At 34.7% G+C, this 8,077-nt stretch overlaps 1 pseudogene; it reads left to right on the plus strand.

Annotated features, from left to right (window-relative positions):
* The window catches only part of LOC111987887 (cellulose synthase-like protein E6), a 29,909-nt pseudogene extending 25,072 nt beyond the window's left edge, over positions 1 to 4,837 (plus strand).
* The last annotated feature ends 3,240 nt before the right edge of the window (positions 4,838 to 8,077 follow it).

The following is an 8,077-nucleotide window of genomic DNA, read 5'->3' on the forward strand; positions in this document are numbered from 1 at the left end:
TATATTCAGCCCTAAAGTTCTCTATTCCCTCCTTAGATTTTACCAAACTCTTGAATCTACCCATTTCCAGAAAGGTTTGGGAGAACTAAAAAGGATTGAGAAGAGATAATGGAGCCGAGGAGGAGAAAAGTACAGAGAAAAGAAAAATATATGGAAAAACAAAACGTAAAGGTTTGTGAAGACTTACAAAAAGAAGGGAACTATCCTCGAATAGGTCTTTTGTATTTGTGAGGGCACGAGTGAGTTAGGTAAATTGGCAGGTTTAGTGTATGTACACAAGAACGAAATGAATGCTAAGAAAGAGTTAGAAGCGGGAAAATTCCTGCTCGATTCCTAGCAAAATCCTCAACCGTTGGATTCGCATCACGCCATAGAATGTGGGGAAAGGGGGCCGTAAAAATTTAATGAGGATGTGTCTTGAATGCCGAAGCACCAGGAGCGTGCCTAGGGCAGTTAAAAAGGCATCTTCACAGGAAAAGGTGGGATGTGATGGGCTCGAAGCAACTACAGTGATATCGAAATCCCCCTTTCTTCCCAAGGAGTCAGAAAGAAGAATCTCGAGGGGCTATTGTAGGAGTATTGGGCCTAGGAGCTCATTATCTATGTATATTTTGGGCCTAAGGCCCAAGCCGAGGACTAGAACTCGTCTGAGGATGAGTAAACATGGTCAAGGGAATCCGTGTTAATGGATGAAGAAGTTAGTTTTGGTCATAATGGCCTAGGAGGGTGGGTTAAGGATGAATGTCTCCTCAACTAACCAAAGTCAAGGTCCGAATAGGTGGTCTGCTGTTCAAGGGAATGTTCCAGGAAGTTCTATTGGTATGGATAAGCATTGCAAAAACATATGGCAGGGGAGAGTCCTAAAATATCAAAGGAAAAAGCTACTATCATCACATTAAATACTCTGCAGCTAACTCTCTAACCGTATTAATGTGGAAGTGATACCTGAATAGTGGTTTTTAGCCTTACAGCTACTACACAAAGACTTCAAGAAGGTGCTGATGGGACAAGTATTAACATCAACCATCTAGTCTACACATGGAGGGTAGAGTTGAAAGCGGAAGGTAGTATAAAGGAAGAAAAGGGCAGTGAGAGAAAGAGATCAACGAGAAGTGAAGAGAAAAAGACTGTAGCAATCACAAATTGCATTTGTAACCTAACTTGAGAGAAATATACAAGAACTGATCTCCTCGGACTGTGCCAAGGATGATTTTCTTTAGTACAAGCTTGTTTATTTTCATTCTCTGGTGATTTGAATCCACTTTAGTGACTGTCTGATTCATTAAAGCCTAGTTTTTCTAACTCACTCTCTACAAATTCATTGTTTTGGGCTTTTTGGGCCTAAGTCCATCCACCTTTTGGGCTAGGGACCCAAATTTGGTCCTTACACCTTCAATCTCATGCAGTCACTTTTTTTTTTTTTTTTGCTTTATCAAGACTAACATTTTCCTTTTTTATTTTCAATTTCCCTTGCTTCCTTTTTTCACTAAGTTTGGGTTTTTTTTTTTTTTTACCTCAAATCTCTTCTTCTTTATTTTAACTTGAAGGAAAAAATTTTAAAAATAAATAAAATAAAATAAATAAAACACTCCTATTAGAAAAACTGCTGCCTCTCTTGAGACATTTGAGAGATTGGTGTTCTTGCATTCTTGGCCATATCTTTCTTATTATCTTTAAGAATTTTTTGGTTTTTTTTTTTTTTAAAAAAAACAAATTCTTTGATAGTCAACTATTACGTTCAAGAAATAAATAGCTGAAATACCCTTGAAGCCTAAAAAAGACCAAAAAACCCTTGAAAAAAAAAAAAAAACCAAAAAACCACTGAAACTTGAAAATGACTAAACACACCCCCTCACCCTAAAATAATGACCAAAATACTCTCTAGGCATTAAAAAATGACCAATATACATCCTAAGGCAAAAAGTGACCAAAATACCCTATAAACTTAAAAAAGGACCAAAGTACCCCGAAACATAAAAATGACCAAAAATACCCTCTAAGCCTAAAAAAAAAAAAATCAAATTACTCCAACAACAAAAAATGAACCAAATACCCCATAGGCTTTAAAAATATCCAATATACACCCAAAGCCAAAAGGTGACCAAAATATGCTAGAAACTTTGAAAAGGACCAAAGTACCCCTAACCTTACAAATGACCAAAAATACACTATAAGACTATAAAATTACCCAAATGCCCCGAAAGCAAAAAAAAATGACCAAATACCCTACACATTAAAAATGTTACACACATACATCCTAAGCCTAAAAAATGACTAAAATGCCCTTGGAACTTCAAAATTATTAAAATGTTTATGGTATGTGGTAATTTTTTATGTTTTGGGGGGTATTTCGGTCATTTTATAACATTTTTCAATTTTTCTATCACTATTTAGGTTTCAAGGTACTTGATCATTTTTTAAGCTCAAGGGTGTATCGGTTATTTTAGGTTTCAAGTGTATTTCATACATCTCTAAGATTACGGGGGCATTGTGGTCATTTCTTATAGTATTGGTATTATTTTAGTCATCGAGGGTATTTTGGTCTTTTTCAAACATAGGGGATATTTTGTCAGTTTCTATGTTTCGGGGGTATTTTGGTAATTTTATATGCTGGGTGGGGAGGGGGGGGGGGAGGGTTTGGTCATTTTTTAAGGTTACAGTGGTGTTTCAGTCATTATTTAGGTTTTAGAGGTAGTTCAGTCATTTTTTAGGTTTCTAGAGTGTATTGTTCTTCTTCTTCTTCTTTTTTTTTTTTTTTCGGTATCAGGTGTATTTTGGAATTTTTTTGTGTTTACGAGGGCATTTTGGTGATTTTTTCGATTTATAGTGGTATTTTGGTATCATTCAAGTAATTGAGGGGATTTCCACCTTTTTCAAGCATGGTGGGTACTTTTCTCCTTTTCTAGCTTTTGGGGCGTATTTCAGTCATTTTCATTGTTTTTTTTGGGGGGTATTCCAGTCATTTTTATGGTTTCGGGGGTGTATCGATCTTTTGTAGTTATCGGGTGTGTTTTGGACAATTTTTGTGTTTCTAGTGGCATTTTGGTCATTTTTGATGTTTTAGGGGGTATTTTGGTTATTTTTTTGGTTTCGGCGATGTATTGGTCTTTCTCTAGGTATCAAGGGTCATTTGGACATTTTTTGTATTTACGGAGGCATTTTGGTCACTTTTTCGATTTATAGGGGTATTTTGGTCTTATTCAAGTTCGCAATGATGATTTGGTATTTTTCGATGTTTTGGGGGGTACTTTGGTCTTTTTCTAGGTTTAGGGGGGTATTGGTCATGTACTGTGAGAAATCCCTAGTCCAGTGCTTTTCAAATTGCTAGAATAGGTATACCCTATAGGGGAATAGGGTAAACCCTATTCCAGCGCTTTCAAAAGTGCCTAGATAGGTCTCCCCCATAATGGAATGAAGAAACCCTATTCTAGCGATTTTAAAAGCACCGGGATAGGTCTCCCCCATAAGGGAATAGAGTAATTCTATCACAGCGCTTTTATAGCGCTAGTATAGGTGAACTCTATTCCAACGCTTTTAAAAGCGTTGGGATAGTTCTTCCCCATAAGGAAATAGAGTAACCCTATTCCAGCACTTTTTAAAGCACCGGGATAGATCTCCCCCATAAGGGAATAGAGTAATCCTATCCTAGCGCTTTTATAGCGTTGGTATGGGTGAAACCTATTCCTGCGCATTTAAAAGCGCTAGGATAGGTCTCCCCCATAAAGGAATGGAATAACCCTATTCTAGTGCTTTCGAAAGTGCGAGGATAGGTTGACCCCATAAGGAATGGAATAACCCTGTACTTTTGAGAGCGTTGGGATAGGGTTAACCTATTCCAGCGCTTTTAAAGCGCTGGGATATGATCTTTTCAAATAAGAAAAATAATTATTTTATTTTTTTTTTTTAAAATCGGTAATTCTGACCTATAGTGACGGTTTGAAAAAACTGCAATAGGGCTTCCTATACCAACGGTTTTGGAAACCGCCGCTATAGGTCTCATATTGCAACGATTTATGAAGCACCGATGTTGAAATGCCATAATAGGGTGTCCTATACCTGCGGTTTCTAAAAGCGCTGCTACAGGTTAATCTATTACGGTGGTTTTGAACAGGTCCGGGAAAAAAATGCTGCTGCAGGACGATTTTTTTGTAGTGTGTGTTACTATGCCATCTCTATGCTTGTTTAGAGGCATATCCTTGTTTCCACATGTAAGAGACTTTTATTTCTTGAATTGATGTGTATTATTGTTGCTAAATTATCTTCTAAGAATATATTGATCTTGCACTAGCAGATTTCAAGCTCATGGGTCCTGCCATTCGTATTTGTCATCTTTCTCCACCGTACTTACAGCCTTGGAGAATCTATTCAGTTTGGGGGCACGTTCTAGGGTTGGTGGAATGATCAAAGGATGTGGCTATATAAAAGAACAACTTCATACTTCTTTGGCTTGTTGGACAATTTCCTAAAATGACTGGGGTTTTCAAAGTCGGCCTTTGTCATCACAACAAAGGTGGCTGATGATGATGTGTCACAGAGATATGAGCAAGAGGTCATGGAGTTTGGTAGTTCTTCTCCTATGTTTACCATTTTAGCAACACTTGTAGTGCTAAACGCCTTTTGTTTCTTTGGTGCATTGAAGAGGGTGATTTCAGATGTGGAAATTTTGTTTTGGGAACGATTTGCATTACAGATTCTTCTATGTGGTCTGCTAGTTCTCATCAACCTTCTAGTTTACCCAGGTCTTTTCTTCAAGAAAGACGTTGCTAACCTACCCACCTCAGTGACATTCAAATCAACTATGTTTGCTTTATTAGGTTCTGCAATAACCCTATATTAATTTCTATGTTTGTGTCTCGCAAAACTTCTATTGGTTAAGATATAGTTAATTTGATGGAACCATATATTGTGAAAATAATTATTGGAATTGATTAGAATTTGATTTATGTACTTTTATTTTTGCTTCATTATTCAAATCTATCTATTAGTATCTAGAAACTTAAACCTAGCATTTATTGTTACTATGCTCATATTAAGCCACATTAACATAACATTTCAAACCATTTGGTGTATTTTGGTTCATTTTAGTCTATTTCAATCTACTATGGTCTATTTACTTAAGAATAGTAAAATAAACAGATTTGAGATGAGAATACTTAATCTAAATTAAAATTTATTTTAAAAAAATATAGATCTCAATCAAATTTGTGGCACTAAAAAATCAACACATAGCACTAAATGCTGAATTTGGCTAGCTAGAGTTGGAAGTCTTGCAATCTTTAGTGACTAGTATCATGGCTTTCAAAACCAAACCAGGCATCGAACCCTTTTTTTTTTAATTTTCGGTTCAACCCCAGTTTTTGACCGGTTTTTGGCCGGTTTTCCGGTTGTTGACCGGTTTTCGGGCTTTTAACCGGACCGGACTGGCTCCCAGGTCCCAGTTGAATCGGTCGGATCGGCCAGTCCATTTCGGTTTTTAAAATAGTGACTAGTATCTCCTAAAATAGCTAAAAAATTGATGTTGCGTATATAATTGGGTGGGTGTCCATGTCTATATTGATGTTGCCATGCCCAATTTATATTTGAGCATAATATATGCCAACCCTCGTCCCGCCCTAAAAGAGAGTCTTCTGCAGCTATTTACCTAAGCATTCCACATATGCAAGGTCTACTTGAAGAGACATATATATAAGGAGGTCATCGAGATTTTGGTAAGGCTTAGTATACACATTTTCTACAAGTGTTAAAAACTCACATTGAATCACTTTAGACAATATTTTCTCTCACTCAAAAGATAGTTTGTTATCAGGTTCCTAACAAATTATTTTTAAGATACAATAAGCCTGATTCTAAAAATATTGATTGCAGAGAATTCTAGAATTTCCTTGTATGAGTATATTATAAAGTAAAAACCAAATATAATTATATAAATAGTCAATAAAGAGACACCAATGAAAAGATACAATTGACGAATCACAACCATCAAATAGTCATCCCTCGCTTAAAGCACATATATTCTACGTAATCTTACAAATTTTTAAATCTCAAATTGTTTTGCTCAACTCTACACTCAAGCGAAGTTTGAGTGAAATAGGGCCTATTTGGTAATAGATTTCAAACAACAGTTTTCAATAATTAAAAAATATAAAGTGTTTGGTAAGAAGATTTATTAAGAGCATTTTGAGTTACAATTCTCAAATTACAATATTTAAAACATGTATTTTGAGAACTTATACATATCAATATTTATTGTTCAAGTAACATTGATGAGTGGCCGGTTTGTAAATAAGTTGAAAACCGTGGGACTCACTTGACAAAACCAAACATAATTGGAACTCTCACACACACTTCAACTTCTTTCTTTTTTTTCTTTCTTTTTCTCCCGCGATTCGTCCTGCCTTTTGTCCTTCTCTCTTCTTCTTCTTCTTTTTTTTTTTTTTCCTTAAATAAATAGTATACTATACTTAACCATACAAGTCATCACTTCCCAAAAAAAAAAAAAAAAAAAAAAACACATACATATCAAATACACAATTATGTTTTTTCACATTTTAAAATATGTTATTTAAAACACGGTATTAAACATATTTTTTGTATTATAAGCAATTTAAACATGTGTTTTCATGATTCCTGACAAACCAAAATTTTCACATCATTTTAAACACCAATACTTAAACACCACTACCTAAGGACCTTAACGTTTTACTCGGCTTTTGAGAGTTACATTTTTGTCCAAGTAGAATTTGAACACAAGTATCTTATTCCACGATAACCCACACAAACTCATTTTTTTTTTTTTTTTGGTTGATAATCACACAAACTCAAATTTATTTTAACATGATTGGGTTGTAGCCTATACAATAGCCCCATATTTGTTTGCAATATCGCAGGCACCATCATGGCTTGTCATCTCTCCCTCTATCTCCTTGTTTTGTTAGTTTATCAAAATTGATAATATTCAACTTTGGGCCAAAATGGGCAAATGCCCTTTTCGTGCAAATTAAACAGCATTTTGCCCTTTCGAGAAAATCGAGTTTCAAAAGATGAGCATTTGCCCATTTTGTCCTTCAACTTTGACTTCGACCAGCGCTAGCTGCACCCATTTAAGAGCATCTCCAATAGATTAGCTATTGTAAACACAAAATTTCTCAATTGCAGAAAATCAAACAATTGAAAAAAAATATGGTTTGCAAATATAAATTTGTATTGATGAATAATGAGTACAATCTCTATTTCAATTCTTTTACAAAAGAATACCCTCTGATTCTATCTTCTTTGAACTTGACTCGAACAAGTGATCTTCTTGACTTTGGTTGGAAGGTGGATTGAACGGTCTTCTCAACGAATCTCTAGCCTTGAGCTTGTTAGAGATTTGTTGTTCTTCAAGTTCTTCAAGCCCTTTGAATGTTCTTCAAGTTCTTCAAAGATCCTTTAAGTTCTTCAAAGATTCTTGAGACAGAATTTCTCCAAAGCTTGGACCCCTTGAAAAGTTGGTGTTTAAAATGAGAGGGGATGTCCTCTATTTATAGTGATTTTAGAGGATAAGCTCCACTTTGAATTGATATACATGAAAGTATGTAGTAGACTTTTGACTGGCCCAAATTCTTCTTAGAGATAATTATCTCTAATTATCTATTTTGATAAATATCATATTTTGATAAAGATAATAATCAATAAAAATAAATAATTGTCTCTATTTAATTTATTTTAATAAAGATAATTATCTATCAATTTTGAATAGGAAATTTATCTTTATCTTGTGGGCCCAATGACACGTTGCAAATTTCAATATGTCAATGTAATATCAATTTGGACTACACATGTCATCATTTGATTTAATTAATTTAATGACATTAATTCAGAATTTGCCACTAAACTTTGATGTGGCATTTTATAATTGGCTCAAAATTTTGCCTATTAGAGCTATATCTATTTTTTGGAGAGAAAACACCACTATTCACACTCCAACAGATTCTCTAAATGCAAAACTTTTCCAAATATTTTTTGAAGTATCTAGAAAAGCACTATAGCAACTCTAAATGAATTTTTCTACTTAAAAAATTCATACATCTCAATAAAT

The sequence above is a fragment of the Quercus suber genome, unplaced genomic scaffold (assembly GCF_002906115.3).
Source record: "Quercus suber isolate HL8 unplaced genomic scaffold, Cork oak 2.0 scaffold_143, whole genome shotgun sequence".
Classification (NCBI taxonomy): Eukaryota; Viridiplantae; Streptophyta; class Magnoliopsida; order Fagales; family Fagaceae; genus Quercus; species Quercus suber.